Below are 16,741 nucleotides of genomic sequence, written 5' to 3' on the forward strand. Positions count from 1 at the left end.
TATCACCTGCACGTCTTAATTTTCCTCCCTGCTGTCCCTAAAACCTCTATGTATATTCACTAGACCTTTGTTCACTTCTTCTCTAGGTAAAAATTGTACCTTGTCCTTGCTAAGTCCAAAGCTGATATCTGGATTCCATTTTGCTTGTCCTCCCAAGTGAACACACTTTGTGTGTAATCCCAGGTATTCAACTTTTCACGTCTTCACTTTTGCCTTCTCTGCTTGCTCCACCTCCTCTGCTTTTAAACATGTCAACTTTTCTGTTACAACATATTTTCCCTTGATCCTGCCGCCATCTCAAGTTGTAAATATCTCATGATGTTGAGCATCTTTTCATCTGCCTGTTGACGATCTGCATGTCTTTGGGAAAAGATCTATTCAGGTCTTCTGCCCATTTTTAATTGGGTTGCTTGTTTTTCTGATATTGAGTTGTATGATCTGTTTGTATATTTTGGATATGAACCCCTTACTTGTCATATGATTTGCAAGTATTTTATCCCACTCAGTAGGTTGCCTTTTTGTTTTAGTTGTTGATGGTTTCCTTTGCTGTGCAAAAGCTTTTAAATTTAATTAAGTCCCATTTATTTATTTTTGCTTTTGTTTCCTTTGCCTTAAGAGACTGATCCACAAAAATATGGCCATGATTTATGTCAAAGAGTGTTTTTTTTTTTTTAGGATTTTTATGGTTTATGGAATTAAATTTAAGTCTTTAATCCATTTTGAGTTTATTTCTGAATATGTGTGAAAAAAAGGTTCTAATTTCATCCTTTTACATGTAGCTATCTAGTTTTCCCAGCACCATTTATTAAAGAGGCTGTCTTTTCTCCATTGTATCTTCTTGCCTCCTTTCCTGTAGATAAAATGGCTATAGATGTGTGGGTTTATTTATAGCCTCTGTACTCTGTTCCATTGATCTATTGTCTGTTTTGTGTGAGTACCATACTGTTTTGATTACTGTAGCTTTGTAGTATAGTCTGAAGTCAGGGATCATACCCAGTTAAGGGTGGTCCTGTGATACTGTTCTGCTAATAATATGTAAGCTGGAGTCTGTTGTGGGGAGGGTTCCTGTGAAAGATCTTGCTTCCATGAAGAAAGTGATAGATGCACCTGGCACAATTTTTTCCCTTTCATTCTGCTGTAAAAGTGGATACAATGCCTGAAACCTCAGCAGCCATCCTGCACCCATGAGGGAAAACACAAGACTGTTGCAGAGACAATCTTCCTGATTATTGCATCCCTGAGACAAATGCAAGCATCCATATACCTTACAATCTGTGAGAAAAATCAACTCCTCTATTTGTTTAACTTGCTATAAGGGAGATTTTTCTGGCATGTGTAGCTGAACAAAAGCTTTAGCTGACATGTAGCTTATTTTCCATTGTATTTCCTAATTTGATATTGCTAGCATAAAGAACACTATTAATTAATGTACATTGATCCTGCTGAATTCTTATTCATTCTATTAAACAATTAGTTTGTATGTTGCATTGATTTGCTTGAGATTTTTTTGTAAAAGATCAAACCATATGCAAATAATGCTAAACTGTATCATTTCTCCCAATCTTTATAAGAATTTTTTTGTTTGTCTTAGTGTGCTGGCCAAGACTTTAGAGTACCAATTGTCATTCATTCTACAAATATTTATGGAGCACCTATTTTATGCCAGACACTGTGCTTGCCACTGTGGCAAACAAAACTTCCTTACTATACTAAGGACATTCTTGTCTTGTTTCTCATCTTAAAGAATTCATCTCAAGTTTCTTTTTAATCATGATATTTTCTAAGGTTTTTGGTAAATAGTCTCCATAAGGTCAAAGGAATTCTATTACTGATTTCTAATAATTAGAAATAAATTTGTTAAATTGTATCAGAAACTTTTCTGGGTTGATCATTGTGATCATATTTCTTCCACAGTTTATTAATGTGCTGAATCATACTGATATTTCTTAGATTTAACTATCTGTGTTCATGTGCTAAACTTCATTCGATCATGTTATATTACTATATCTTAAATGGACTATTGGTTTCAGTTAATATTTTATTTAGGGTGTTTTTGCATCTACATTCTTAAGTGAAATAGTCCTATACTCTTCATTTCTTCCTGTTTTTTATTTCAATTTTGGAATCAAGATTATTTTAACTTCATAAGATAAAGGAGACTGCTTACTTTTCTTACTTTTTTTTTGGAACAACTTTTTTTTTTTTCTTTAGGAGGTCATCCGTTATTTTAATGTTGGGTGGAATTCACTTGTACAATCTTCTGGGTCTGTTCAAGTTTTGTATTTCTTCCAATTTTGGTATTTTATATTTCCTCAAAACTATGTCCATTTTTTTTTAGATTATCATATATATTAATGTACACTTTTTCATGTTACCTTTTTATTATTTCAAAGTATCTTTTGACATTCTGATATATTTGTTATTTCTCCGTTTTATTATGTACTTATAGCAATTTAAACAAATAGAGGAGTTGAGTATGTACTTTAACTCTTTTTTTCCCATCTTATCAGAAGTTTTTCCATCTTACTAAACTTTTCAAAGCTTCCAATCTTTGTGTAGTTTATCACGTTCTGATTCTCTTGTTTTCTAATTTATTGATCCCTTATAGCTGTCAGTTTCTTCCTTCTCATTATTTTGGGCTTATTCCAGTGCTCTACCTTCTCAAGTTGAACATGTAGCTTACTTGTTTAAAATTTTTCTTATTTGAACTATAAAATTTCTTTGAGTACTGCTTTAATGGTGTCCCACAAATATTGACATGCAGTGTTTTCATTGTTATTCAGTTCTTAGCATTTAACAATTTCCCTTTTAATTTCTTCTTTAACTCAGGTGTTCTATCTTAGAATATCTTGTTTCCAGACATGCCAGCTGTCATACTTCTGTATTTTCAACTCTGGACCAGTCTGTAAGCTCCTCGAGGGAGACGTTGTGTGCTTTTCCTCATTGTCTTTCCATACAACACCTACTGCAGATATTTTTATACCACTCTAAGTGCTTAATGAATTTCTGTGATAAGTTGGTAACCTACACTAGAAAGTTACTAAACTGAAGTTTACATAGCATTGCTGTCATTGCTGGTTATAATGACAACTCTTCTTAGTGCCATACTGTAAAGAATTGTCCTCTCAGGGAAGGCATACCCTATAAATGGCCCAGCTGACGAGCTCTACTGAACTAACAGAAAGTTTAAGAACTGCAAGTAGATGATTATATTCTTACTTTTGATGCAGCTCCTATGTCTACTTAAGTCCCTGAGCAACTTTCCCCCCCTCCTTTCATTATGGTAGATGTCTGCCACAAAGCTGCAAGGTGGAAAACTTAATGATGTAATGCTGCTTCCAGCTCTGCATTTATTTGTTTGCCTAACCCAATGAAGCTAACTGACTTAGAAGGAACTACAGATGCTACCACTTATTTTTACATCCCATAGCTTTACACATATGGCTGCTTCACTATCTGCTAAAGGTGTTTCACACTCTTCTCTCTCCACCTCAAATAGACTGTGGGGTTTATTACTTTGCTAGAAATGATGAACTAAGAATCATTATTTCTATTTCTCAGTGCCTGAAAGGCATAAGTATGTATAAATTTCCATTTTAAATTAGTTGGTTAAAAAAAACAGAGACTAGGTTATGAATAAATAAGCATATCTTAAATCACAGGCACGTTCATAAATGGTTTGATCTAACAGTACCTCCACTGCTGCTTTTATGCTATTTATAATCCTGACCCCAACTCTCTGGATGACAGCCTAAGGAATGTGACCCAGGATGAACAGTTATTCTGCTGCATCTATCGGTCACAGTGAAGAAGTCACTATGGATAAACTGTCAACTCTCCTCCACTCCACTCCCTCACCCTCTTACCATTTATTGTTTTAAAGCTTCTAGATACATTCACGCACATTGCATGGGCAATGATAGCTGTAGAAAAGATGACCTTAATTTTGAACGCAGATCAAAGTTCCTTGGAGGAAAGAAGGTCTTTGTTTGATGTAGGGAGATTGATCAGGAAAGAGACATATTCTCGGACATATTTTTGAGAAAGACTTACCTATTCCAAATCAGTTAGAGAACCTCCCCTTGCAAAAAGAATATTTATAGATAGCTTTATATTTAGTTGTTTGTAAAAACATATGTTTGTGCTTTCTTTTCTTTTCTTTTTTCTTTTTTTGATATAAAATATGTTTCCAGACATGAAAGCTCAGTTTATAACATTGTACATATTTGGATAATAGCCCAGTGCACAACAGCTTGACTTGTAGCTGTTGTCCAAGGAACCAATAAGGTTGTAGATTAGGGATCATTTGCATCTGAATATCTGTGTTGATTTCTCTTTGTACAGGGGCTTTATCACTAACAATTTGCTTTTTTGTCCCAAGAAAATTTTCAGTTCATTCATTCATTCATTCAATAGAGGATGCTCATGTTCTCCCTTATATTTCTCCCAGAGGAGAGTCCTACTCTTTTCCCACTGGATGGGGGACTAATGGAATGACCAATTCAGTTTCCTTCTCTTTTAGTCTAATTAGATGGACTAATCACTATTACTGGTCAGTCCTATTGCCTGACAATGAGAAACCTCTCTCCTGGGAAATACCTGTGTCCTGTGTTCATGCAAGATGGTCCTACATGACTGTTCTCCACACCATAGGACTCCTGCGAGGGGCTTTTTCAGGAACTATGGACAGAGAAGGGGAAGTCTGACACTTTCTGTTTTTTCTGGGTTGCAAATGCTTTTGCAGACTAAGCGTTTTCAAGAGGCCCTACTGTGGCCTCAGGTTCTAATTACATTCTTCAACACAGCTTTATCAGTCTTGTCTTTTCTTTTTTCGTCCCTTCCTCCCTCCTTCCCTTCCTTCTTCCCTCCCTCACTTCTTTCTTTCTTTCTTTTTTTTCTTTTCTTTCTTCTTCCTCCCTCCCTCTCTCCTTCTCTCTCTTTTTCTTTTGTTAATAGATCATCATTAACAAAACTGATTTTTAGATCTCTATACATCTTCCAGCATCCATTCTTTACAGGGAAAGGCCTGAATGGAAGGAAAGGTGAGGTATGACACTCTAAATCTCTAATATTATGAGATATAAAACATACAAGGCTTCAGTCCTCAAGTAGCTTATAATGTAGTTGAGGAGGCCAGAAAATAGCATATAAAGTTCAATTAAAAATTTAAAGTATTAGTGTTAAGTTTCAACTCACTGATGCAGACAGAGATTCATAAAAGACAGCAATCATTGAGGGTTGAAGTACTCAGAGTAAGATTTATAAAGAAGACGGTAGAACTTTGGAAGCAAACTGGTTTCAAATAAGTAGAGAAGCATCCCAGAAAACAGAACTAAGAAGATAAATTTTGGGCAGATTTTGGATTAATATAAGGAAGCTCTTTCTAATATGGAAGAGCCATATTAATTTAAGATAATTCGTTCTAGCAGAGAACCAATTAAAGAAATTCTTTGAGCAGAAAATATAATAAGTAGGGGGAAAAAGTTCGACTGAGAATTAGCCTATGGGATAATATAAAGCATGCCAATTTACGCATAATAGGGGTCCCAGAAGAAGAAAGAGAAAAGGGGATTGAAAAGGTATTTGAAGAAATCATGACTGAAAACTTCCCAAACCTAAAAAAGGAATCACATACCCAAGTACAGGAGGCATAGAGGGTCCTGAACAAGAACCCAAATAGATCTACACCAAGACATATTATAATTAAGAGACTTAGAATTGAAACTGAAATTAAGAAAATAAATTTAGTTTATCTTAGAGTTAATGAAATTTTAGTTTTAAGTCCACATATGTATTCTTACAATAAAAATAAATCTAATGAATTTAAATAAAATATTTCTGATTACACTGTATGATGGTATGTTGTGATAATTTTCACAAGGTTTGACTTCTGCAACTTGGTCAAAAAAATTTAATGCTTTTTCAATTATTCTTTCTTTTTCTTTTCCAAGTTAAAATGGCCAGTGTATAGCATTGAGTTAGTTATCATCTTTGCTTGTTTTATAGTTTAATCATTGGCTTTTGGATTCACTTATTTAATAATATAATTGATACCCTTGAACCCATGGTCCAATTCAAGAGCTATGGTGCAACTTTCATCTTTGCTTGTGCCCGTCTCTCTTCCCTCCAACTGCTTCTTCCCTTCCTGTTACCACTATCTTGAATTTTGTGCTTACCATTCCCTTGCCTTATTTTTTCAGTTTTAATATAAATATTTGCTTCAATATTTTTAGTTTTATTTGCTTTTGAACTTTAAAACAAAGGTTTCATATTATATCTAGTCTTTTAGGACTTGCTTATTTCTTTAAATATAATAATGCAAAAATTTAACCGTATTGCTGAATGTGAATTTTAATTCATTCATTGTTACCGCTGTATGTCATTCCACTGTATGACTATACCACAGTTTATATATCTGCTCTTCAGTCAATGTACATTATAGTTGTTTCCAGTTTGGCTACTTTTATTTCATGCTGCTACAAAAATACTTTTTGGTGTCTTCTTGGTCACATGCGCAAGACTGTGTCCAGTTAACAGTATGATGTCCAAGAAGGAAATTGCTGGGTTGAAAGATATGCATATCTTCAAATTTATAAGACAGAGCTAAAGTTTTTTCCAAAGTGTTTATATCAATTTATACTCCCAACAGTAACATATAGGAGATTCTATTAACTCACATCTGCTACAACACTTGGTGGTGTCAGGTTTCTTCATTTTTATCAATCTATAGTTATAAAATGGGATCTCACTTGGTCTTGATTTGCACTTCCTAATTTCTCATGAAGCTGACTTTTTCGTATGTGTTGGTCATATGTGCTTCCTCTGAAGTGACTGTTTATGGTTTTCTGTTCTCTGAGCCTCAGTATTTTTTCCTTTTCATTTGCAAATGCAGATAATAATGCATATCTAATAGTATTTAACCAGATACTCTATGCAAAGCATCTGGTCTGTGTCTGTCACATAGTACATTTTCAACAGAAAAAAATTTTTTATTCTTTCCTTCTGTTCCTGAGGTTATATTCTGTTCTCACACATTTCCGGATCCTTCCTTTCTTCTTCCCACCCTCATTCCTTTCTTCATTCTTTCTTTCCTTTTGTCATTCCAACCTTAGAGTCCTTCTCTTATATTCCAGCCCACTCTCTGAGGCTCTGTAACCTACATGGACCATCCAAGGAACCAAAAGGTGCTCACTGTCTTTTTGGACTTTCAAGAACCCTGTCTGAGTGGACCACTGCTTCCCCATGCCACCCCCTTATTAGGAAGTACTTCTACTTGGTCTTCAACCATATTTTGTTGACAATTTGCTCAGCTTATGATCAGAGACTTCTGTTCTTTTGGATTTTGTGCCTACTCCTCAGATTGACTCTTCTTTGTCACATCAGCTGTTTCCCCAAGGCCTCATTTCATCCTGCGGTAAGTTAGCACACTTGCTCCCTGGGTCCCAAGATACGACTCTACTATGAGCACAAGAGTCATCTAAGTCTGGGCTTTGCAGACTTTATTGTATATGTGAATCACCTGGGGGTTTTCGCAGACATGGATTCTCATTCAATACATAACAAACTTTTAGGTGATGTGAATGCTATTGGTCTGTGGACCACACTTTGAGGAGCAAAGGTTTAGATAATTTCTGATTTTAATGGTCTGAATAGTAAACCATCACATTTTATTCTTGAGAACACTTTGCTATCTTTTCTCTGTATCCTCTCTGGCTTATCAGTGACTCATATGTTTATTAAGTAAATGTTTTTGAGCACCTACAATGTGGCTGGCATTAATTTAGTGAAAGAGACACATCAGTTAACAAAATAAACAACCCTGTCCTTAAGGAAGTACCATAGTTTAAGTGTAACTTCTAAAAAAGCAAATGATTAGTATACATAAAATAGATAAACAAGTTTACACTGTATAGCACTGGGAACTATATTCGATATCTTGTAATAGCTTATGGTGAAAAAGAATATGAAAACGAATATATGTATATTCCTGTATGACTGAAGCATTCTGCTATACACCAGAAATTGACACAACATTGTAAATTGACTAAACTTCAATTAAAAAAAGCAAATGACGTATCTTTTATACTACATTTCTTCTGTTCCTCATTTCACAAAGCAATACTTTAATTTGTTTTTACATGACAAAGACAAACAGCACTATTTCTTGTTACCCTTGACTCTATGTGGCAGTCTCCACTGAATGCTATTTTAAGTTTTATGAGATTTAAAAAAATACTTAAACTGTTTACCATATAATTTTATTAAGAATAAACAATCTTTTAGTTTAAAGTTTTTAATAGAATAAACCATGGAGAAAAAGTATGCTAAAACTTTTGCAAAATAAACATTTAGGATTTTTTTTTGATAAAGAAAAAAAATTTTATTTCTACATCTCTTCAAGTTTTCTTTCAGACTAATCTTCCCTCATTTATTATTTTGCTTTTGTATTTCACCACAGGAAGTAATTCTCAATAAACCTTAAAATTCAGGGTGGCTTGGTGTGCGTTTCTCTCCATAACACACTTCAAGGCAAAGCTTTTGAAGTGGAGCAAACTTCAAAGTTGGACTCTAAGCTTTTGAAGTGCATCTACCCTGAGAGCGATTTTCAAAACAAGAGTTATATGTTCATTCTCCCTTGTGCTTCACACGTGACAGAGAAGAATTTGTGCTGGCAAACAGCACCTCTCCCAAGGCCTAAACAATTTAAACCAATAAGCGCAGAGTCCAAATGGTTTAAGACTTTAGAGGCACAAGTCAAAAATTTGTTTAAAAATATGAAAGGAAGCTTGGAGGCTCTCTTTACTATCCATGAACCAATGGATTAAAACAACTGTTCAATTTTCGAACTTGGTTTGGAAGAGGTAAAAATGACTGTGAGATGACTACAAAAGTACAAATTTAAGATATTTCAATTAACCCATTTCATCAAGTCCAGGCTTATCTCTTCTTAATATGTGTTTAAAATGCATTTCAATGTCCTTTGAAATAGAACAGAACAACAAAAATAGATTATCAGAAAAATAAAATAAAAACACAGTATCTAGCTCCCTTAATGTCACTTGATGAGGGGAAAATGAGTATTTGTGGACTGGTAATGAATCAATGGCACGAAATTTCTAAAATAACTTATTTTTTGTATTACAGTTATTGTTGAATAACAAACAATGCCAAAATGTATTAGCTTAAAGAAACATTTCAGTTCATTCACAATTTTGTAAGTTAGGATTTTGGGAAAGGCTCCTCTGGGCAGTTCTTTTCTTCCTTGGGGTGCCTGGGGCTTGAAGACCTGTTCCCAAAATGGCTTTTTCACGCATATAACTGGCTTCTCAGTGCTCCTTGGTACATCTTGTTCTCCAACTGGCTTCTCACCTTCTAGGGTCTCTCCAAGTTGCCTGGGCTCATTACTTGGGTTAGTGATGCCAAAGGTATCACACTCTCATGGTGGTAGCTGGCTTCTCCCAGAGCAAGCGTTTAAAGAGACAGGAAAAGCATACCAAGCTGTAAGGCTTCCCAGGACTTAAATTCAGAAGTCCCAGAGCCTGATTCCTGTGCTTCTATTGGTCACGCAAGTCTCTTAGACCAGCCAAGTTTCAAGGAGAGGAAGGGGGTAGATTCCACTTTTCGATGGGGGAATGACATGAAAAATAGTTTCCCACTGTGTGATAGGGGAATGGTACCAGGAGGGAAAAAGTTAATGGCAGCTGTCTAGAAATAAACTATCACGAAGACCATTCTTTGTATGTATACAAATTATTGCAAGACTTTGGGGGCCACAGTCTCTCACTATGCATTAAACAGTTTCCTGAAGGAGTTTACATGGCTTCAAAATGGGTCAACTTCTTGGGGGAGGGTGTGTCTGGGGCTCAGTTTCCCTCTATTTTGAGAAACACAAAAAGTCACTTTGCAGGGGTGTATATGGAAGCAAAAATATTTTGAATAAACTTAAATCATCTTAGCAACTTCAACATTATCACTGGTAAAAACCAATTACACTTTTATTAATAAAATAAGTTCTTGAAATTATATTATCTGATGCTAATCATTTCATTAATGAAGCATAACTCTAATTCTGAAGTCGATTCCTTAAACTTCTCATGAAAATGTTTGAACACAGAATGTCATCATTAATACTTACCAAATGTCTTTGATGTTAAATACTAAGAGTTTCCTAATAGTCTTTTGCCTGATATCTATGTCATGATTAGTAAAAGCTCTATTTTTAGGAAACTAGCAGAGGCAGAAAAAATAGGAAAAATTTAAATACAAACAAGTATTTTTCCCTACTTTTTAAATTGTAGCATCAAGAGTTCTTGAAACATAATTACAACTTAATCTACATCTAGAAAGTTCTTGAAAAGTTTAAACAATTTTAACTCCCGAGGAAAAGAGTACTTAATGGCTGGAAAAGATCACAAGATGCAGCACTTAAAGAAGTACTGGAGCCCGGAAACTGGAAGAACTCTGAAGAAGCTAGATCCGGGGTCCAACACGTCCTGTCTGGGGCTACATGTACCATGATGGGCTTGAAGACAGTCCCCAGATAAGTTTCTGTTGTGAAGGAGAAGGGGAAAGAGGGCTCTTCTTTTACTGTTAGAAGCCAGGTCTCTGCAACAACGTATTACTACATTTTAAAGCTCACAGTTTCCTAAATTCCTATTATCCCCATTTCACTGATGAGAAAACAGGCTTATTGAATTTGAGTCATTTGCCCAAGGTGACATGCCTAAAAAATGAGGAGCTGGAATGTGGTCGCAGGTCTGTTGCTCTCTGAAGTTCATTTACTCTGCTTTTTACAACATACATGAACAACCATCACCCCCATCTGCGAAGACAAATGGTCACAATGTAATTTTATAGATGGGGAAACTGAGGCTCAGCGGCATGTTTAATTTTTCATCCAGGAAAGAAGAAAGGTCTGAGCAACTGAGCAAAACAAAACTAGAGAATAGAGGTGGCAGGACTCAAATGTGTTTCTATCACCACCTCTTTCTGCAGCACTGAGGCCCTTAACAGTCGACTCCTGTTCTCTGGTTTCACATCTCTACACTATTAAAGGCTAAAACTCATTCATTCATTCACCCATTTGTCAATGAATATTTATTTAGTGCACAGTATTCACGAGGAGGTTATAATATTTAAGGTAGTTGAAATATTTAAGATGTGTCTTCCTAGTTCTTGTCTCCAGAGAATTAAAACTAAGCATTTCACATTTTCTTTTTTGAAATAAATAAAACCCCAAAAGCTCAAGGTAGCACCTGAATCTGTTTTCATTTTTATTTTTAATTTTTATGTCAGACCTGGGGCAAGCTGGACCAGATCTAAGGGAAAACCACTGACTTGCAGTCAGCTGAGAGATAACTTAGTTAATTTTGTCGGCAAATTGTCTCCTTGACTAAGAAAAAGTCAAGGCCTGAGCTTGTCTGCGGCCAGAATGATGCCTTTGTCTTCTGGAGGACATGGCCTTGCCTATGCTAAAGCAAGCAACAAGCTCAGGCTGAAAAAGGACTGGAGAGGAGAGCTTTATTTATGCTTGTATATAAGTTGACGTGGAAATGACAGGAGTAATATCAGGAGTAAAAAAATACTCGGGAAGGAGGCAGTATTATTTCTCAGTCTTTTCCAACTTTTTAGATTTTTCAGACATACCTTTAATTTTTATTTGTAAACTTAAGACACATATGACAATACTTAAATCTTAAGGCCCCATTACCTTTCTTTTACAGCTTTGATATGATTCTGAGGGGAAGTGTTCGAGGTGGGGGGTGTGGGTTGGGGTAAAAGGTTTAACATGAATATTTTATTAATGTTAAATGGAACTAAGATACATCTACACAGCAGAAAAGGTACTTCTGGAAAATATGACATGGAAAATGCTCATGATATAATGAAGTCTAAAACACTGGAAGACAATATCATGTTATAGACTGAGACCACAGTCTACAAAAAAAGACTAGAAAAAAAATAAAATATTACCTGAGTTATCTCAGGGTGAGGATGTTTATTGTGATTTTATTCCTAGTATTTTTCTGTTTCTAAGCTTTCTGTGGTGATCATGCATTACTAGTGACTTTAATAGTCAGAAAAAAGCTTCATCAGGAAAAGTAATTTCCTGGTCTCTGGGCTTGAAAAACTAGATTTCCATTATGTTCAGATATAGCTAAAATTCAAACCCACAAATCTTTTTTACCTTACTGGTTTGTTGTTTCTTCATCCCATTAATGAATTCTGTGTATGAACAGAGTACTACCCAAGAGGAGATGGAAACTGATGAGACACTTTAAATAACATCCCCAAAGAGAGGAAAGAGCAAAGAAATGGAAGAACAAATAGTAAAATCAGAGGAATAACCAGGGCAAAGAGTCAGGATTCTTGCTTTCTCTTTCAGCATAAACCACCAATTAGATTCTCCTGAAGTCCTTTATTCCTTCCTCCCTCCTCTTCTTTTTTCTATTTTCCTTTTTCTCCTTCCTTTCTCATATACTTCCCTTCTCCTCTCTTCCAAATCTCTATTTTTTTTTAAATGGTAATAATTATAGCCACCTACTACGTGCACTGCAGTGTAAGTTTTTGAGGGGCGGGACCAGGATTCAAATCTAGATCCTTCTGACTCCGAAACTCCACATCATGTTGCCTCCTTATTGAAATCTAAAGGAAGAAACTTGTGTTTGATATTTCTCTTGTTAAAAATAAAGGAAAATGCAGACTGCAAAAATGCTTGTGATGTTTCCACATCATTCTGATTTGCATTCAAACAGATGAAAACCAAACCTAAACTAATTATATCTTCCAGCTTTTCCAATGTCAAATGGCACTGCAATATGTGAAACAAAGATTCAGAAGTAATCTTCATGATCAGAATACAAACACAAGCTAGAGAAGCCAAATGCATAAACTGTTGAAAACAAAGGACTGACCATAAGCCACAGAACATTTACATTCATGTTTCTGAATAGCTCTCATTCATTATACACTTAGATATAATTCTCATCTTCAGCTGAATTTAAAGTAGAAGTTTCCCACTTGGTAGGGTAGCAGTGTTGAATCAAAAAGCAATTTATATTTTGCTAAAAGATAAACGTGCTTCAAGGCTTCCCTGTACAAATGTGGCAGAGATTCAACATCAACAAATCCTCCCCACTCTCTTGACAATGTTTGTTTCTTCATTAAATTGCAAACAAATTAGCAACTTTGCTTGTTATGCTAATATTTCGGCAATGATGACTGTCATTCACTGTGTATCTAACCTTTTGAAAGTCTTTCCATCAAGATTTCCGGAGAAATTAAATTGTTTTAGCTATTACAAAGCTTCATTAGAGCTCAACTAAGTGGCAATTCACATCTAAAGCTTGATTACCTATGGCATCTATTGTTTTTGGCTAGTAAGTGCTTTTTAAAAATAACTTATGAATGTGAACATAAAAAGAAGCATTTTAAAGTGAACAATTCAGTAGCACTGAGCATAGCCACAATGTTGTGAAACCACCACCTCTATCTAGTTGCAAAACATTTCCATCAAGCCAAAGTAAAAGCCCTAGCCATCAAGCAGTTTCTCCCCACCTTTCCTCTCCCCAGCCCCTGGCAACCATCATTCTGTGCTCTGTGTCTGGATTTATCTCTTCTGGTGATATTTCATATAAGTGGAATCATACAACATGTGACCCTTTGTGTCTGGCTTCTTTCACTGAGTATAATGTATTTGAGGTTTATTCATATTGTAGAATGTATCAGTATTTCATTCCTTTTAGTTTTCAGCTTTATTGAGGTATCATTGACAAATAAAATTGTAATATATTTAAAGGGTAGCCCATGATGATTTCATATCCATTGTGAAAGGATTCCCACAGTCGACTTAACACATCCATCACATTATATATTTATCTTTTTTGTGAGTGCGTGTGAGAACACTTAAGATCTACTCTCTTAGCAAATTTCAAGTACACTGTACAGGTTATTCAACTATAGTCACCATGCTATACTTTAGAGCCTCAGAACCTATTCACTTTATAACAAAGTTTATACTCTTTACCGATCTCTTCTCATTTCTCTCATTCCCAACCCCTGGCAACCACATTCTACTCTATTTCCGGGGTTTGATTTTTTTTTTGACTAAAAATGCTTTATTCTACAAATCCCGCACAGGTCCTAGGCCTGGGGCCAAGTCCATGTCCCCATCCAGGCCCTGGCTCGGAGCCTGCTCTGTGGTCCCCAACCTGGCCTGAAGTGCCAGGTTCTGTGGAGTATGCAGGTGTCCAGGATTATGTCCTGTGTAGGGTGGGCCTCCAGGGCCTGTGGGCACCCAGGCACTGTGGCAGCCCCAACTGGAAGACAGGTGGGGTGGGGCGAAGTCCCCACCAGCCCAGTCTTAGGGACCATATGGGTTGACACAGTCCTTCCCGCTGCAGACTATGTGGTAGATGCTGGTGGGAGGGAACATAGCAACAGCTCCTGGGCAGGGAGCCCACCTGTATAGCCATGCCAGCTACCAGCAATGCCGGCTGCCCCATCCCCCAAGCCATGCAGCAGGGAGCTGGCAGCCACCTTCAAGTATGAGGACATGCCCAGACACAACCCAGGACACCACCACAAGGACCACCCCTACAGATGTGACCACCAGGACTGGGCAGAAGCTCAGGATTGTCAGCACCATCAGGTAAGCCCCAAAGAGCATGCCCAGCACAGAGAGATAGCCCAGCCCTGCCAGGGACCTGCACAGCATCCCAATGGCCAAGAAGCAGGCAACGGGGTTAGTGGCAGTGCCCAACACCACGGCCAGGTAGGCCAGGCGCCCGTTAAGGCAAGCTCTGCACAGTCGGCAACATGCCGTCGGTCTGAGCGCTTGTGACCGCCAACAGGCCCAGCAGGCAGGCACCACGGGTGGAGAGCAGCCGATGGGCTGCAGGGTCTGGGCTGGGGGTGGTGCCTGCTGCCTGGCTGGGTGGCTCATGCAGCAGCGAGGCCTCTTCCTCCTCCTCCACTTCTGGGGCTCCCACCTGCAGCCCAGGCCCTGGTCCCCTAGGGTACAGACGGTGGTGACAGCAACAGCACAGGAGACCCTGGAAGGCAGCAGCGGGATTGGGGGCCAGTTTGGCCTTGCTTGGGGCCAGCCGCCTCCACAGGGTCACCGCTAGCTGACCCAGGTTCCCCAGCGCCGCAAGCACAAAGAAGGATAAGGGAGAAGTTCTCTTACCGTTACAGGCAGGTCCGCTCACATCCCGTTGGTGACAGCCCATGAGCCACGCGAAAGAGGGCTACCAGCAGGTGGGTCAGCACCAGGCGGCCGAGCGCGGGTGCTGCCGGTCAGCCCAAGGCTGGAGCCTTCAGGACAGGGCAAAGGTCACAACCAGCTCTTCTTTCTGCACCGAGGACCACAGAAGACGCTTCGCCTCTTCTGGGCACTAAAGGCCTCATCAAAGGGCACCAGCAGCCGGAGCGGGATCACCACACAGCAAGGCAGCAGGCAGAGACGCAGGAAGGCGCCACAGCCCCAGGGGCAGATGATTAAAGAGGAGGGTATTCGGATCTGAGTGGCCGAGACCACCACCACACTCACTGCCACGGACACGGGACAAGTACTGCGGGACGGAGCCACCTCTCAGGCGTGACGAACACCTCTGCTGTTGGAGCGAGACCAAGGACAGCTGGAGCGTCTTCGGGCCTGGGGGTGTGGCCACGGCAGGCCCCGCCCTCGTGCGTCAGCGTGGCGGAGAGCCGTCTGGCGCGCCCGGTCCCAGCGCCTGCGCACTCCCTGACCCGCAGGTTGTTCCAGCACCGCGCGTGTAGGGCGTCGCCTCAGGCCCGGCCGGGGCCACAGCCCAGAGCCTGTTGGGCAGGGGAACGCAGCCGAGCCCGAGAGAGGACTCCAATTCACCTGCATGGACTCGGGGAAGCCACCACCCACTGCTAGCGTGAGTTTTATATATATATATTTTATAAGCTTCCACATATATATGTGCTGCCGAAGTGAGCACAGTATAAGCTTCCACATATAAGTGATATCATGCCTGGTCAAAAATTAACTGGCCATATTATCTGTGGATTTATTTCTGGACTCTCTATTCTGTTTCATGGATCCAGGTATTTATTTTTATGCCAATACCATACATTTTTTATCACTTTAGCTTGGTAACACTGTTTGAAATCAGGACGTGTGATGCCTCCAGCATTGTTCTTTTTCAAGAAGATTTTTGTCCGTGCAGGGGTCTTTTGTGGTTCCATATAAATTTTAGAACTGTTTGTTCTATTTCTGTGAGAAATGCTGTTGGAATTTTGGTAAGGAATGAATTGAACCTGTAGATCACTTTGAGTACTATGGACATTTTAACAGCATTAATTCGTCCAATCCGTGAGCACATAATATCTTTCCATTTATTTGTGTCTTCTTAAATTTCTTTTATCAGTGTTTTATAGTTTTCAGTGTACACATATTTTACTTCCTTGGTTAAATTTATTCCCATTTTTTTGTTGCTATTGTAAATGAGCTCGTTTTCTTGATTTCTTTCCCATAGTTTATTGTTAATGTAAAAAAATGCGACTGATGTTTGTATATTGATTTTCTATCCTACAACTTCACTGAATTTGTTTATTAGTTTCAAACAGTGGTGTTTTTTTTTTGTTTTTTTTTTAATGGAGACTTTATGGTTTTCTATGTATGATATTCCATTTGCAAACAGGGACAATTACACTTCTTGTTCAATTTGGATGCCTTTTAATTCTTTTTCATGCCTAAATGCTCTTTTGGATG

At 38.2% G+C, this 16,741-nt stretch overlaps 1 pseudogene; it reads right to left on the reverse strand.

The window, feature by feature from the left end:
* Positions 1-14,362: 14,362 nt before the first annotated feature.
* Positions 14,363-15,874, reverse strand: LOC105099342 (solute carrier family 52, riboflavin transporter, member 2-like; annotated as a pseudogene).
* Positions 15,875-16,741: the final 867 nt, after the last annotated feature.

The sequence above is a fragment of the Camelus dromedarius genome, chromosome 21 (genome assembly GCF_036321535.1).
Source record: "Camelus dromedarius isolate mCamDro1 chromosome 21, mCamDro1.pat, whole genome shotgun sequence".
NCBI lineage: Eukaryota > Metazoa > Chordata > Mammalia > Artiodactyla > Camelidae > Camelus > Camelus dromedarius.